A 17,234-nucleotide genomic window follows, 5' to 3' on the forward strand; every position below is an offset into this window, starting at 1 on the left:
GCTGTTGTGTGAGCAGAACAATCTAGACTCAACCTCCTTCTGGAAAGAACTGGTGAAAGTGGCTATCATCTTAATTTTAATTTCCATCCCAGACACATGGAGACTATTTTTAGTTGGCTTTCTGATGAGATTTGAGAGGGTGCCAGAGGTCAGGCCTTGAGTATTTGTCAGGAAGAAGCATGGGGTGGAGACCTCGAAGCTTTCAGATCTAATGAAGACTACCAATTCTCTTTCATCTCTTTGAGCAACCTGCTAGGGACTTTAATGAGCTCACAATCTTCAGATGGGTTTTATGAGCCATTTCCTGCTCTTCTGAATCCTGTCTGTTTTAGCTCGGGCCTAGGTAGTGGCCAAGAGCATGGCCCCTGGAGCCAGACTGCCTGGATTTAAGTCCCAGCTCTCCTTCTTGCTAGTTCTGTGATCTTGGACAAATGTCTTGATCTTTCTGACCTTAGTTTTCTCATCTGTAAAATGGCGACAGTGATAGCCAGGGCAGTGGTTTGTGGTGAGAATTAAATATGTTTGTATGTATAAAGCCTAAAGAACGCTGCTTGGCATATGCTAAGTGCAATAAAAGTTTTAGAGCTGCTACAGTTATTACTGTTATTACTATTATAATCGCCATATGCTTGTACTCTCAGGGTGGTTCTCTAGATGGGATGTGTAATTGCAGAACATTTTTTCAAAAACCTTTGTAAAATTTCAAAACGATGGAAAAATATAAAAGGAAGACACGTTAAAGAACATTTCTGTCAAGAATGACCACTCTTAGTATTTTCTTGTATACATTTTTATAAGAATATATATTTTTAAGTGATTATACTGCTTTTCCAATTTTCTCATTAACAGTGTGTGCATATTCCACATGGTAGGGCTTGTTCTTTGACGCCTGATCTTAATACTTTCACGATAGACCATCATTTGGGTGATGTAAGTATTTAAATCTTTCTCTTGTTCAAATCCATATATAGCCAGTGTGTACTTGGTGGGGTGTTAGATTTGCATGGACGCCCCTTGACTATGGCTTCTCTGTGTAGAGAGGATTTGAGATGGCGTCAGTGTCATCATTGTCATCATCTGTGTCTTTCTTACGTTTTAAGAGAGCACACCCAAGATCAGTAGATCAAAGGCAGCTGGGGCAGCCTCCAACCCAGTGTAGAGGCAGAACTGGTCACTGAATCTTAGCTCATCACATTGTCACTATAATTATGTAAGGAAAGGGTGAATGACCACCTAACTGGGGATGTTCCTGCCTTGGGTTGGAGGTAGGTCTTAAAGAACCTCTAAAGAAGGACCCATCTCAGTTACTTTAAGAAGCTTCTTCAAGTGTGGCAGCGTAATTTGGTGGGAAGAGCATGCGTCCTGGACCGCAGGGGGCCCAGCCCCAGCTCTGCTACTTACTTGCTGAGTGACTTCAGCCCAGTGACCTGGACACCCTCTGGACCCTTCTCCTCCTCTGTATGGTAACGTGGGCCTGACCACATTCTCAGGACGACGTGTGGCACTTATGGAGTGCCGCTTGCTGGTGCTTTCTGCATAGCAGGTGTTCAATGACCAGGCCAACTGCATTTCTCAGGAGTGTCTGTGTCAGTTGAACTGTGTATGAGTTTCAGTTGTTGTTGGGAATCCGGTCTCCACAGAATGCTGGGCTGAGGGGTTCTGGTTTTCTGTGTTGCTCTCTGTGTGCCAGGTACGATGTCAGTCACCATTACAGATGCTCCTTGCATAGGATAGGGCTAGCATCCCAAAAAACCCATCCTAGAGTCAAAAACTCATGAAGTCAAGCCACTGTAAGTTTATATTCTCAAATATAAACTTGGCTGGGGTTTCATTCCATTATCTTCTTTTGGAAGTGAAATATTTTCTTTTTTTTTTTTTTTTTGAGACAGAGTCTATGTCGCCCTCAGTACAGTGCCGTGGCGTCACAGCTCATAGCAACTTCAAACTCTTGGGCTTAAGTGATTCTTTTGCCTACAGGTGCCCACCAATTTTTTTGTTGCAGTTGTTGTTGTTTAGCTGTCCTGGGCCGGGTTCAAACCCACCAGCCTCAGTGCATGTGGCCAGCGCCGTAACCACTAGGCTATAGGCGCCGAGCCTGAAACAGTTTCAAAGGCTTTCACTTGGTTGGTTTTCAAAAAAAATTTGTAAACTAGCTGCAAAGGGGGTTTCCCTGGCACCCTAAGACACTCAGCACTTTGTAAGGACCACATTTATTCCCAGGTGCACTCTTCTACCTGGTGAATGTGTATTTAAAACTAATTAGAGAAATAGCCAATTCAAGCTAGCTGGATTTAAAACTGTTCCTCAGGTGAACTCTCTAGTGACAACCCTTCACACAGAGCCTACCCTGCTATCCCCAAATCCCAGAATTCTCAAACCAGGCCAAGGCCTTCCCACCAGGGCACCTCCCAGTTCACTAAGAGAAAATTTCTTGCTGAGAATCCTGCCTTCTTGTTCCCTGCAGCGTTCAGGAAAGCTTTTGTTTAAACAAAGGAACCAGCTCACTGGTATCTGGGTGAACACAGGCTTCCTACCCAGATAGACATGATCTGAACCCAAAAGGGGCTTGAGTTTCCTTTTTTTCTTTCTTCCTATTCTTCCTCTCATTCACCTGAAATAGCTAGCGACTTGCTTGAAAAAGTGTAGACACACAGATATCTTCACTTTGGGGCAAGTGTCTGCTTCTATCCTGCCAAGGCATTATTTAAAATAACTAAGGAGTAAGTGGGGCAGTGGGAGGATACAGGAGGGGCTTATTGGGTGGGGGCTGGGATTGGAGCTGAGGAGGCGATGGAGACTGTCTGTAGCATCTTGGGGGCAACAGCAGCACTTGTACACCTCAGTGCAAGTGATTGGGCTCCAAGCCCCTCTGTCCCCCACCAGTCTGTGCATCTGCAGTCAGGTTCTGTCCTGAGAGTCCAGCCTAGGCAGCATGTTCCGTGCGCCTCTGGCTCTCCTGTCACAAATTGTCCAACCGAGCTTTTTGTAGTTTTCTTTTTTGTCTGTTTGTTTTGTTTTTTTATCACCAGAACCTAAGGATTGAAGGATTGAAGGATTGAATGACAGCCTTAATTGGAAAAGGGCATGATGAGAGGAAAGGAGAAACATCTGTGTTTGTTAACGTGTGTTAGTGCGTTCTATGTGCGTGTGTTTTTGTGCCTGTGTGTGTGTGAGTGTAAAAAGGTGAAAAAGGGGAAGAGACCCAAGCAGTCCCTTGTTGTGGGAAAGCACCTATTGATTTATTTTTCCCCTTCTCTGAATATTTATCAACAAAGGAATGACAGCTCATGATTTCCGATTGTGCCCATTGGTGTTTCCCAGAGGAAGAAACCAGCCAGTGCTTTATCCATCACAGGTGGCTGTATCTGTTTGATTGACAGCCAGGGGCTGGGGAAGGCTATGCTTACCCAGCAAACCCCTTCGACCCTCCCTGGTGACAGTCCTTAGACAGAATAAGCTTCCCTCTGATAGTCTGAGCAGTCTCTCCTGTGATGTGCTTCCTAGTCAGGCCTCAGAACATAATAGATGCTCAAAAATGCTGATTGAATTACAGAATTTTTTTTCACCTGCCTCTCAGAAGGCTAATAGAGCTGGCAGCAGTGGGGGTGGAGAGAACATCTGGTGGGTGGCATATGCCTTTGTGCAGTTGTCAAATACAGAGGTAGTGGAGAAAGATCGATTGGGGGGGGGGTCTGCAAATACAGGTAGATAGACAGCCTCCTACTGAAAGGATCATTTTTAAAGTTTTTCCTTTAATCAGGTTTTTATGTACCTGTGACAACACCAGTAGGGAAAAAAAGCTTCAAAAATGACTCATCAGAGGGATGTGCCACCCTTTCTTTAGTTATTCAAAATACAAATGTTTTATCTATCCATTATTGAATACTCACTGTGTGCTAGGCAGTGGGTTAAAAATTTCATATAATTTTCTTATTTTTAGACATTTTGGTCATTTCTAGTTTTTTTTATATTAAAAATAGTGCTGAGATGAGTATCTTTGCATATAATTTTTTTGTCTGATTTATGACATCCTGTTTAGAGTGGATTCCTCCAAGCACAATTAACTGGGCATGGAATTTTTTAAAACTCCTTTGAAACACATTGCAGACTTGCTTTCATGCCGTGTTACACTCCCACATGAAGGGGGAGTGTGCCTCCTTCCGCTCAAAGACTCAGAAAAATCAGGCCTTTGTTGAAGCAGAGGCGTCTGCCTGCTACGAAACAAGGAGTCCTGTTAATTTAAGATAAATACCTAGCAAAGTTTATTCCAGAGGCTTAGGAAAAAAGACAGCAGCAGCTCTTGACTAGATTTCCATCAAATGCAAATTCAAAGCATTGCATTAGAAGGGGAAAGCATGCGCCTTTTTTCCCAGGGACTTCAGATGTTTTCAGGTGGGCCCTGGGGTCCATCTTGGTTTGTGGCAGTTTTTATCTTTCTGCTTTGCTGTTCCACTCTTAATTCTCTTAGAGCTCACAAAGCCACAAAAGCCGCTTGAAGTTCTGTGTCAACTATATTCAAAGCCCTGGGAGGGTTGATAGCAGGAGGATGACAAGATCTAGTCCCCTGTTCCAGAGGCCAGCACTGGCTCTGGTCTGGCAGGTGGCTGGAGTAGAAGGCAGGGCTCAGGCAGCCACTGCCACAGGCCCAGAGAGAGAGGATGGCGGTCTCTGTGGAGCGTGAGAGGTGGCCCCTTTGGCAATATGTGTTATAGGGAGATCTGTGTCATTTGCTTTCACTTTGTCCCTTGGGAGGAGAGCTCTGACCTTCAGAGGCCTTCGGTATCCTTCCCTCCCCCAGGGAAGAGCAGGAATTTCTAAAGCAGTCTCTTCTCTTTTGGGCTTCTTGACTTTCAGGTCTCAATCATAGTTTTTAACAATCCTTGCATCCATATCCTTTTGGAAAGATGTTCACCTCTCAGATTGGCAGGAATCTTTCTTCCCAAGTTCTTTTGTCGACAGGAAATGCAGCAGAAGTACAGTACGGCAACCTGGGCTTGAACAAGGACCATCTGCTGATTTTCTTCCATGCCAAGCCTTCTGCTGGGTGGCGGCTTCAGAAAACACACAAAGCCAGGAACCACGTGCTGGGGCTCCCCTGGCGCGGTCCAACCAGGAAATGTGGAGGAACAATTGGCAGGCTGCATTTCAAATGTCTGTCAGCTCCAGCACCTGTTCAACTTCCTTCTAGGGCTTTGCATGATTAATGAAAAGGGAGGAGAAACATTTTCCAGTGGGACAGGAAGGCCAGTGCTCGGGAGACCTGAGCTTTCATTCCCGCTCTGCCATTGGCCGGCGGCATGTCTACAAGTGTTCATCCTTGCTGGGGCCTCTTCTCCATCTTTCGCATGAGTCCTAGGAGGTTGCATTTCTAAGGTGCCTGTCAGCTTGTACATCTTACAGTTCTAAGCTAAGAGCATAAATAAGAAATAAGGAGCAGAGGTGACAGATGAAATCAGTACTCTGGGCTGCAAGAGATTCCCTTAAGTGGTGACTCAGGTTCAAATTCAGAGCAAGCTTCTGGGGGCCGCTTTTTAGACCTCCACGTTGATTATTTTCACAGGCTGTATGACTTGATTCATTCGGTCAAATAAAAGTGAGCAAACTGAAGGTGGGGATAAGAAAATAAAACTTCTTTCATACAAGGAGAATTATCCCTGGTGGCTATATGTTCTACAAAAGGACTTCGTTTGACCAGTCATGTATTAATCAGATCATGTGTGGGTTGGATTTTGCATCTCAGGAGAGTAATTAATGAGAGTAAGGACAGTTTCCCACCCAAAAGATAGCTGTGTTCCCTCTAGTTCTGGCCTTCTTCTTCTTCTTTTTTTGTCCTTTCTCCATCCTGTTATGATTTATAGTGCTACCTGTCACCTGCAGTGGCTTTGGTGTAAGGTTTTACTGAGGAGGTGAATGGCTGGCTTCCAGAAATGACAAGCTTAGTCCAGGTCTGGGGCTGGAGCCAGGTCAGGTAAGCCTGATACCTTTTTCTCTTCTTCCCTGCTAGTGGACATGTTCTTCCCAAGTACAGGAAGAGAGACCCAAGGCGTTCACTTTTAGAAAGTCCCTTCCTGCCCTCAGTTTTTTGTTTTTGTTTTCTCACTAGGACTGTTGCACATTGTGAAGTTAGTCTGTGCATTGATGCAAGCGGCCCATGTTTTCCAGACTGCGTTCTGATTCAAACAGGAGTATGTGCGCTCTTACCCTAAGGGGGTGGGTTAGAAACTGTGAGCTTAATCTTTTCCCAGCAGGTCCTGGATCCAGACATGCATTATTATTGTTCTCGTGACGATGTGGCAACCGAAACTATTATCCATGCTGTGGTTGAAGGAACCAGTGTTCCAGCCATTCTTTTTCTGCTACACTGATGAGAAGCTGTCCCCAGGCTCAGGGTTTTGTTGCTGTTTGGAGCCTGACATTGCCCTTGCCTGACAGGCTGTGTGTTGCAGTAAGACGCCTCTGTGCTCAAGTATGTCGTCTGTACCAGCAGTACTGCTGGGTAAATGGCACAAGCACTTTTTAGGTTAATTCTCTGGTTTTGCCCTTGGAGGCAAATTAAACAGATTCAGCTATTGCCCATTTCTTTTGCAAAATAATTCTAGACTCAGCCATTGAAAGTAGGCAAAAAAAGAAGTATGCAAGCCTGGGGTATTGGAGTCCTCTGGAGTACGGAGTAACCAGTGTAGGCTGCTCCTGGTACACCTTAGCATGGGTGCTGTGTGGAGCAGCTGCCTGTCTGATTTCATCTGCTTCTGTGGCCGAGTGATAATTCTGACTGGGAGGTGAGGTGAGGATGATGGGATAGTATGAGAAGCTTCTGGAAGTGTCTGAGCCAGCATCTGCCTTGGGTGTCATTCACTCTCTCAGCAAAGCCTGACCACCCTTTTATCCTATATGTGCTTCTCAAGTCTGCCCACTTCCGTCTGTCACGTCTCCATCACCCCAGTGCCCAGGGCTGCCAAGTCATGCCCCGAGGAGGCACGTACAGTCTTCAGCCCAGAGCCTGCCACGTAGTGAGTGCTCGACAGGGATAAATAAACATTTTTACTGTGACTAATTAAAGAAAGTGTGGTGTATCTATATGTGTATGAGAGACCCTTTCCTCATGAAAACCTCTTAGAAACTTACCACCACCAGGGGCGGCGCCTGTGGCTCAAGGAGTAGGGCGCTGGTCCCATATGCCGGAGGTGGCAGGTTCAAACCTAGCCCTGGCCAAAAAAAAAAAAGAAACTTACCACTACCCTTAAGATAAAAGTTAAACTTTCCACCAAGGCCTACAGAGTGACCCCCTACCCACGTCTCCCTGCTCACCCAGTGACAATGTCCCTTTCTTGACAACACACCAGCCCTACTGACTTTCTTCCATTGCCTGGACCCACCAAGCCTTCCTCCCTGAGTGGCTAGCTTCTTCTCATAGTTTTAGGTTTAGCTTAAATATCACCTCTGAGAGGCCTTCCCTGACTGCTCTGTCTAACGTAAGTTCCCTCTTATTATTTATTCTCTGTTGCAAACTCCATCTGTTTCCTCATTTCCTTTCCATGACCTGAAGTGATGTCTTTCTCTTTATTTACTTGTTTACTGGGTGGCCTCCTCAACTAGACCATAAATCCCATGTGGGTTAGGACCCGCTCTGTCTGTTACCACTGTGTTCCAGGACATGCTCAATGTTTGTTGAATGGTTGACTAGAAAACCAGACGCTGACTGTCGTAACCATATAGATACTATTGGTGATGGTCAAGTAGATGGGTGGCTATCACGTGCCAAATACTAGGTGCTTTGTGTTGATGATCTCAGAGTACCATGTCCATAGCCAGGACAGAATTCCTCTGATGAGGAAGTGGACATCGAAGAGGTCAGTTTACCCAGCGAGTGAATCTAGACTTGTAGAATGTCTGCTCTTAGTGGTACTCTGTGGAAGTTAATCCAGATATCCCTCTGATCCAGGATGCAGACAGATACCTCACCTTGAGGAAAGATGAGAAGTGGGAAGGCTTCTAAAACCTGCAGCTTCCTCAGGGTTGGCTGGTGCCCAGCAGCATCCGTTTTTTGAGAACTTTGGTTTGTGTTCTGAGCTTGAGTGGTCCAGACAAGGTAGATGGGGGAGGTAGGTGACTTAAGGGCTCCTCATTCATTTCCATAAAGATAACGCCCTGCCCAGAGGGGACGTTGGGGTTGGAGGGTGCTCAGGGCATGGAAAAGCAGGTATACTGGATGGCAAAGGTCATGTGTTCCATAGTCAGGCGTGTTCTAGAACTGTCTTGTGAGGAGACCTATGTACTCAAGTTCTGGAAAGGGTGGAAGAGAAGAGGGAGTGGCTTTAAGAGGACGTGAGAAGATTGGGTGTTTGGGTCTTGTCTGTGAGGAATACTTTAAGTGTTCTCACCACAAAGGGCAATAGTTCCAGGAGGAATGTGAATACAGCAGTGAAAGGTGACGAGGGGATCCTGCCAGCAGAGAGCTGGGCTTGCGTCCTGCCATGGGCAGTTCTGGGACATCATGGTTGATGTGCTTTCTCTTTAGCACCTACATCTATTCCCCGCTTGGATGCTGAAGCTGCTGATCCCTGGCAGGAAGAGCAGGCCTTGGGCTTACAATGGCCTTCACCTTGAGTCACAGTCTCTTTTGACTAACACCATATTAATGGAAGCTGAGGCCTCCCCTGCCACCACCCAAGAAAATCTCATTTAGCATATAAGTTACACTATGCTGCATAACCTATCCTTTCACTTAGACTGAATATCCTGGTTCCTGCTATAGACTGAGGGTAACCCCTTTAAGTTCAGGCCTAGAACTGTATTTAGTAAGGATTTCCTACCTGCCAGGCACTGTGCTAATGTTCTTTCCATAGTAAGCTTATGATATTAAGTACTATTTATTGGTGTCCATTTCATAGAAGGGGCTGTGGAGGCACAGAGAGACTGTGTGAGGGGCTCAGGTGGCCATGCCAGGAATTGAGCCCAAGCAGAGTGGCTCTTGGACTTGCTCTCACCAACTATGTGCTATGCTCCGTGTTCTACCAGAGATAGCTGCATTCGCCTGGGCTACCAAATGCATCATGCTCCCTAACTGAGATAAGCAGCTTGGGCCCCCTGGCCTGTTAAGCCTCAGCTGGCTAGTTTAGTTGAGTTGGCTGGATATGTGGTGGGGCTGGCCAAGTCGTCTTACCTCTTATAGCACTCACAAAACTGCATCATGAGCCCGGCGTTCCATCCAGTGTGACTGTACTGCCATTTCGAGTCATTTCCAAATATGCACATCTTTCTTTTCTCCCCTCCCAGGTGGTAAGATGCAAGAAGCGGGGCCCCGGATTGTTTTTCTCATTTCCCTACGGCATCTAGCTTGTCCCTGGGTACTTAGGGAGTGGTTTAATGTCACTTAGCCTGACTTGGGGATAGGGTAGTCTCCACTGAAGTGGCAGCCTTCCAATGGTAGATAAAAACCTGCATCAGACTGGTATGAACAAGTCCTTATCTCTTCTTAGAACAAATGTGGTTTGCTTTGGCAACTGGAAAACAGAACACATCTTCTGCAGAATCCAGAAACTGCTTTTTGGGAGAGATTGAGGGGCTTGGCCGTCTTCCGCACTTCATACTGGCCTCTTTCTATCAGACGTCTTTGTGTTATAATTCCTGAGGTTACTGCTGTTCCCATTAATCTGTGCTAGGGACAGAACCAAACTCAGCTCTGAGATTGAACCTACTTTGCTTGGTAGAGCCTCGGATCTTACCTGCCAGGTTGTTTTGCCTTTCTGTGGGTGGCTTTGCACACAAGCTTATTTGAGGAAGCAGCACAGGCTGTCCAATGGTCTGAGGGATGGTACCTGCAGCCTTGGAGAGAAGGGTCAGTGTGTGCTTCAGAGCAGTGGTTCCCCATTTTGGTGAAGAGATGCTCATTGGTTTCAGCCCGACTCACCCTTGGCTCAACTGAGGTAAGAAGAGTACGGAGCTAAACTCCAACAAGGTGGGAGATCCCTGCCCTTCCAGAGCCCCGTGCCACTGTGGGGCCCATACATCAGACAGGATTTTGTTGGTTTTTGTGGATCAGACCCTTCTTTTGATTCTCCCTTGGATGAGGAATGCATGCTTATTACTTGTCACAATGTGCGCAGATTCTGGCTATGCTAATGTGCTGAACAGTGACAGGCTGAACAGCCCCTTTCAGGTGGGTGGCTTACCCTCCATGGGGCCTGTACCCAGGTAGATTTTTCAGATTGACTGCTTGCCTCCACTCTCTCCTCCTGCTACCCAGGAGAGTGTGGTAGGGTCAGGGCACTGTGGGCAAAAGCTCCTGCAAATTGTGTGTCTAGTAACACTGAATAAAAGAGGGTGAACATCAGGTACAAGTGGAACCTAAGTCTAGGGCGCGCACATTCTAGGGGCCATGTTGGTAAAGGCTAGCTCAATGGCAGTTCCCAGAGCACGGGCCATCAGCCTGGGCAAAACTTCATTCCCCATTCAGATTTCTTGAGGCTTCTCATGTATACAGCATGTGGTGCTGGAACCACTCGAAGGACTGTGAACGGTGCTGAGCAAACACAATCATGCTTATTGTCATAGCAACCCTGTCATGGTCCTCTGAAGCAGACAGAATCCTGAAGAGGTTCTCAGAGGAGCCCCCTCCACTCCTTCACTGAGGTTGGTCATCATGGCATTCATGCTTCACGTGATGGAGAAGGGCCCAGTGCTCAGGGATTCCTGAGTTGTGTATGCCCAGGAGGGAAGGCAAGTGAGGGGAGCAGAAGGCAGACGTGTTCTCACTGATTTCTGTAGCCCATGCCAACCCACTCACCTAAGGGGCCACACCTCTGGAGTGAGACTGACAAGGGGGGAAGGGGGATGGATGTTAAACGTATTTGGAATATTTTATAACTAATATCATCAATTAGAAGTGGCATTGGCTTTGCCACTGTACTGGCTGAGTGTCAGTTCTGCTAAAGTAACTGTGTCTGTATCAGCTGCTGGGGCTGCCATAGCAAAGTACCACCCGCGGGGCAGCTCAAACAGCAGGAATTTACCTTCTCATAGTTTTGGAGGCTGGAAGTTCAAGATCAAGGTGTCAGCAGAGTTGTTTGCCTCTGAGGCCTCTCCCTTTGACTTGTAGTTGGCCGTCTTCTCCCGTGTCCTCACGTGGTCATCCCTCTGTGTGTGGCTTTGGCCTCATCTCCTCTTGTCCTGAGGACACTGATCAGATTGGATTGGTGCCCACTGCAGTGACCTCATCTTTACCTAACTACCCCTGTAAAGAACCTGCCTCCAAATATCGTCTCATTCTGTGGTACCAGGGGTGGGGAAGCTTGGCCTTCAACATGTGAATTTGGGGGGACACAGTTCGGCCCATAATGCTCGCTACGTGTTTAGTGTAGTGTGATCATTGTGGCTGATCGTGAAGTTCTTTGGGTCTGGAACTGCTCTCAGCACTCTGTGGATTGTCTTCTTCAGTCCCTGCCACAGTCCTACACGGCCACTCTTACTTCCCTCATCTTACAGATGAGGAAGCTAAGGGACAAGAAGTGGAGTAATCTGACTCTGACAGCTGGAAAGCCGCAGAGCTGCAGGTTGAACTGGCCTGAGGCCCACGCTGTGAGCTTCTCTGTGCAGTTTGCACGGGGAAGGCTTTACCCGAGTTTCTCACTGGAAGTGCTGTCGGGGAGCAGGTTGCACGAGGGGATACCCCGCCTCATGGGAGTGAAGGAAATACCGAGGTGCTTTTTCACACTGTGCCATCACAGGCTGGTGTGATAAGCCTTCGTCTGTGGGGCCAGCTGTACTGGAAGGGGTCCTTCTGGTGATATTCTGAGGTTGCATCTGAACAAAAGAGGCTGCAAGTCACAACTGGATGGAAATGGACAGCTGGTGTGTTGTTGGCCCTCCCTGGACAGCGAAGGAGGCAGGCCAAGGAGCCACCTCTGGATTCAGCCAGTGCTTGGAAGCTGTTGTCTTCACAGCTGCTATCCCCCCTTGCCTGGAGCCTTCCTTCTGCCCCTCGTCCTTCCTTCTGGCAATTTCAGCAGTCCTACGAAACAATGACAGCATACTTCCGGGTCTGTACACATGCTGGCTCTTCCTAGGAAGAGAGCTGAGGCTCTACCACACTAATTGGGACTTCCTTGTTACTTTGAGAGCGTTCCTCCCACCGCCATGAGGTTAAACTCTCTTTTGCTGTGTAATTATGTGGCCCTCCCTTACTGAGGCAGAGGGCGAGGGGTGAGGTGTGGGGAGAGGTAAGGGTTTAGTTCTCAATGTCAATGTTGGGAGTCAGGTCCCTCTCTCCTACCTGCCTTTTTTCTCTTCTCTTTTTTCTTCTTCCATCTAAACTGATGACACCTACCTTGGTCATCCCCTGGAGTCCCATGACATTGATCCTGAGCTTTCAAACATTCTCCACTTTTCTCCTTCCAGCATTGATTAATGCCCCCTTTTTTTCAATTTTCATTGTTGTCAGGATTTACCAACTTCTAGGTAGAGTTCCTTCCTAAAAAGGTCAGATGAGCCCATCCGCACTCTGGAGCAAGGCAGTTACATGGCTAGAGCCAGGGCTCTGGGCCCCCAGCACCTGGATCCCAGAGTGCCTTGCTGCCTTTATCTGAAATCAAGGCATCTTTGCAGAGAGCCAAGGAAAACATTTTCAGATCCCTTGGGGGTTGGGGCTTTATTTCCCTATGTTAATTGCTTTTCTGATGACATTTACCTTAGTGCCTTGCAGGCTCATCCTGCCTTCAAAATCCTGCTAGTCTTAAGATAGCTAAAAATCTGTTTCATTTCAGAAATGCAGTGGATCCCATCTCATTTCAGTTTCTTCAAATACTGGAATCCTCTGTATTAAAGAAAATATGTGATATTTTCCATGTAAATTATTTCTACCTATAAATCTAGTCATTTTCTACTTATATATGTGCAGAAAGAGGTAACTGAAATTATAGTCACTGAACCTAATGAAGGTTACTTGATGGGTCATAGGATTTGGAGGCTAGCTTGATTTTCTTCTTCAGATTTGTCTACGTTACTTAATTAAAAAAAAAACAAAAAAAACATGTATCATTTCTCTAAAAACAACAGAGTCCAGGGCGGTGCCTGTGGCTCAAGGAGTAGGGTGCCGGTCCCATATGTGGGAGGTGGCGGGTTCAAACCCAGCCCCGGCCAAAAATTGCAAAAAAAAACAAAACAGAGTCCATCTAAGATAAATGAAAACGGAAGTAAACAAATATATCAGCCCAACTATTTCCTTGACAAAGCCATGTTAACCAGGTGAGCACCGAGTCATGAAATCTTGGAGGGTAGAGGGCCCAAGGACTGTGCCGGGCATCAGATTATCTCCTGTTTATTAAATCTTTTGTTTACTTGTGGCTAGATTTTATTTCGACCCACTGCCCTACTTTGCTTCAGGTCCTGAATTGTTTACTTGAGCTCCTTTAAATGGCTGCTTTTTTCTCCCTGCCAGGCAGGTCACATGGGGAGGTCCTCATGAGCAAATAGAAATTTTTACTAGAGTAGCAGTCACCAGTAGAAAAATTACTTTCTCCTCACAATTAATTTTTTCTTTAAAGCAAAATGTGCCCTTCATCAAACTTCCACTTGAAACCACAGGGAGGAACAAGGGGAAGCTTTTGCCTCCCTGCCCAAGATAAGGTGCTTGCTATATTGTGCAGAAAATTTAATTAGGCAAAGCAAGACAATTGGAACTGGGTCTTGCCCTAAGGAGAAAAGGAAGTTAACCTCTGCCTGCCATAGTCTAGTCCAAGGTCACATTCAATTTGTTTTGATCAAGCAGCTATTTCCTGAGCTGGAGAGTGAATGTGTCACAGTTCATAAACACTCCCCATGTGGAAGACTAATGCTGCTTTGACAGGGCTCTCGGCCACTCTTCTGCAGCGTTCAGTAAGGCAGACTGCATTTCTCACATACCTTTGCTAGATTATAGTTTTTCTGGGAGCAAAGCCAAGTGCTCCCACCTTTGGAGCACTGACCCAAGAAGAGATATTTTGTGAACTTCTGCTCTTTGGTTGGGCAATCTCTGAGAGCTTGTTGGGTAAGTATGAGGAGGAGGGTGGTTGAGATGGAGTCACCCTATTTATTTTATCACCATCTACATTAAACAAAGGGTTTGTGTTTGCAGTTCTCTTCTGATGAAACCCGGTGACTCAGGAAAATCTATCTGATGGAGTTTCTCAATAGCTGATCTGCTGAGTCCTGTTTCAGCTTAATTTTCCCCCAAGTTTGCTACATAGAACCTCAGAACTGGGCAGAAGGTGGTATAATGACACAAAAACTCCATCTCTGCTTTGAAGAAGGGTTTGATTCTATGACAAGCCCTTCGAACTTGGCCATCTTAGACAGTTTTTTTAGCCATTGAACAAGGTGTGTCAAAGTCATTCCAATGAGACATGACAGAGGGCTTTGTTGTTAATGATCCTTTATTCCAAGTGCCTGTACCAGTCTGATCAAGGAGTGCTGCCCTGTGTCCAGCCTGGGAATAGGCAGCTTATGGAGGGAAGTGGAGACAAAAGAAGATCAGGAAAATGTAGTCTCTGTGGCCCAGGAGCTAGTAGGGATGCAAGATTCTTTATCAGTAAGAGAGGCAGGAAGAGCCAGAGGCTGGTTCTCTAGCATGAGAGCCAAGTGGTACGGCCACCTATTTTTTTTTTTTTTTTGGTAGAGACAGAGTCTCACTGTACCGCCCTTGGTAGAGTGCCGTGGCGTCACACAGCTCACAGCAACCTCTAACTCCTGGGCTTACGCGATTCTCTTGCCTCAGCCTCCTGAGTAGCTGGGACTACAGGTGCCCACCACAACGCCCGGCTATTTTTTTTTTGTTGCAGTTTGGCCGGGGCTGGGTTTGAACCCGCCACCCTCAGCATATGGGGCCGGCGCCCTACTCACTGAGCCACAGGCGCCGCCCTACGGCCACCTATTTTAAAGGTGTCTTCCTTTCTTCTCTTCAACAAATAATATCCTAAGCACACAATTTCAGCGCCTGTAACTGAGATCCAAAATAACAATTTTATTTATTTATTTATTTTTTTTTTTGCGGTTTTTGGCCAGGGGTGGGTTTGAACCTACCACCTCCAGCATATGGGGCCGGCGCCCTACCCCTTTGAGCCACAGGCGCTGCCCCCAAAATAACAATTTTATTGATACATAGCAGCCCCTTAGTAATCAGTCTGATAGCTCCATGGTGTCTGGGATCCATGCCCCTCTCTTGTCCCACCATCCCTAGCATGTTATCTTTGCTGACATAGCCTAATATGGCCTCACCAAATTCATACAGGAAAAGGGGAAATTGAGTGTTGCCCCATGGGAAATTTACATGGGCACTTCCACTCATATCTCATTGGCCAGAACTTAGTCACATTGCCACACTTAATTGCAAGGGAGACTGGGAAATATAATTTGTTTGTTTGTTTTATTTTGAGACAGAGTCTCAAGCCATCGCCCTAGGTAGAGTGGCGTGGCGTCAGAGCTCACAGCAACCTCAAACTCTTGGGCTCAAGATATTCTCTTGCCTCAGCCTCCAAAGTAGCTGGGACTAGAGCCACCCACCACAACTCCTGGCTATTTTTTGGTTGTAGTTGTCATTGTTTGGTGGGCCCAAGCTGGATTGAAACCTTCCAGCTCCAGTGTATGTGGCTGGCATCCTAGCTGCTTGAGCTACAGGGGCCGAGTCGAAATATAGTTTTTATTCTTGGCAACTATGGCCCCAGCTGAAAGTTAGTGGTTTTGTTGCTGGAGAAGGAGGCAATGACAGAGGGGAGGGGAAGGACAGACAGGGGTCTTTGTAGTCACTACCACACTGTGTAATAAGTGCGACCATGAGGGTAAACACAGGCGGCCAACTAGAGCAGTCTCCTGCCGTCAGACATTTTAAAGGACCACCGTATTAGGCCCAGTGGGTTGAGAGTCCATTTTCTTTAACTTCAATTTCCCCTTCATCAGGGAAACTGAATTTGGAAGTTGAAATTCAGTGAGCTAGTCTACATGTTTGTGCTAAACGACAGGGAAGGAGATGAATTTAAAGTAAGTAGGATCCCTTCCTCCTTCCCTTCCTCGGTTCCACCCCCTTCTTTCCCTTCTCCTTTCCTCTCCTTCCCCCCCCCCCTTCCTTCTCTCACTCTTCTTCTCACTCATTTTTTTCTGTCTTCCCTTGCCATCCTTTTAGTCTAGGATTAAGGAGTTCTAGCACAAATGAAGGCACCCTTTCTGAAGCCTTGATGCCCTGTCCGTGGCTCTGGCTTTGTACGAGACGTCCTTCAGAGGGTTTCAGGGCAGGGGCTGGGGGAGGATCGGTGGTACAGAGAGCTCTTATGTAATGTGGTAAACAAATAGCAAACGGGCGTTTCATTTTCCATTAGCCAGAGAGGCATTTTATTTCCACTAGAAACGGGAGCAGACGTGAAAGCAATTAGTGTTAGTGGGTTTACAGTGACGTCCCTGGGGCCAGATGTCTGTACTTTACGGCTCCTTGTTCAGAGAACATTGGTGAGTTCTTTCCACCCCCTGCCCATCCCCACCTCCTGCCAAAAGGACCCAAAATATCACAGTTGGCAGAAGAACATAATATTCCCTGAATAGCAGAGGCAGGAGGCTTGTTCTTTGGAGATAGAGAATGTCGCCTTAGAAATTGTAGGAGGGGGGGCCAGGAACAACAGGAAGAAAAAAATCCTTGCCCATAGTTGCAGGTTCCTGGCTCTGGAACCCTTCAGGCCGCTGTGAGTTTGGGCTAGTTGAAGGTATATATTAGGAATGGTGAACTCAACTCCACTTTCTGTGCTGCTTCGTTCTCTGTGTATTCAACCCTCTCCTGTCCTATCCCAATACCCCACAGAGTAGGAAAGGCAGAAGGAGAAACAGAAGCCCTGAATATCCTTCCCTCCACCTCTAGGCTGGAATATGTGAACCTGAGTTTCACTCCATCTCAAGCTTCACCATAATTATTGTTACCACCATGACCACCAAAGCTCTGGCATTTGCCACTTAAATACTTTCTAATGGAGATATTCTTTTCCTGTGTAACCTCACCTTTTCTTTTAAAGTCTTGTATGGCATGGTTTTTTTTTTTTTTTTTTGCTGGTTGTCTTTCAGTCTGGGCTGTTTAGTTCAGGAGCCCCTAGCCATAAGTTGGCTGTGAACACAAGCCAGTCCAAATGGAGATGTGCTGTAAGAATAAAATATACAAAAAAGAATTTCAAAGACTTCATTTGAAAGACAACTGACTGTAAAATATCTCAAAATGTCTATACCGA

At 46.5% G+C, this 17,234-nt stretch overlaps 1 protein-coding gene across 2 annotated transcripts in view; it reads left to right on the top strand.

Annotated features, from left to right (window-relative positions):
• GFOD1 (glucose-fructose oxidoreductase domain containing 1) overlaps positions 1-17,234 on the top strand; it is a 130,879-nt gene that overhangs the window by 62,800 nt on the left and 50,845 nt on the right. The window contains exon 1 of one of the 2 annotated variants that reach the window (XM_053603059.1): positions 16,352-16,470. The exons of the other annotated variant lie outside the window; for it this stretch is intronic. The gene's annotated coding sequence lies outside the window, so the exon portion shown is untranslated. Of the gene's footprint in view, positions 1-16,351; positions 16,471-17,234 lie in introns of those variants that run through there. 2 annotated transcript variants of the gene reach the window in all.

The sequence above is a fragment of the Nycticebus coucang genome, chromosome 9, assembly GCF_027406575.1.
Source record: "Nycticebus coucang isolate mNycCou1 chromosome 9, mNycCou1.pri, whole genome shotgun sequence".
NCBI lineage: Eukaryota > Metazoa > Chordata > Mammalia > Primates > Lorisidae > Nycticebus > Nycticebus coucang.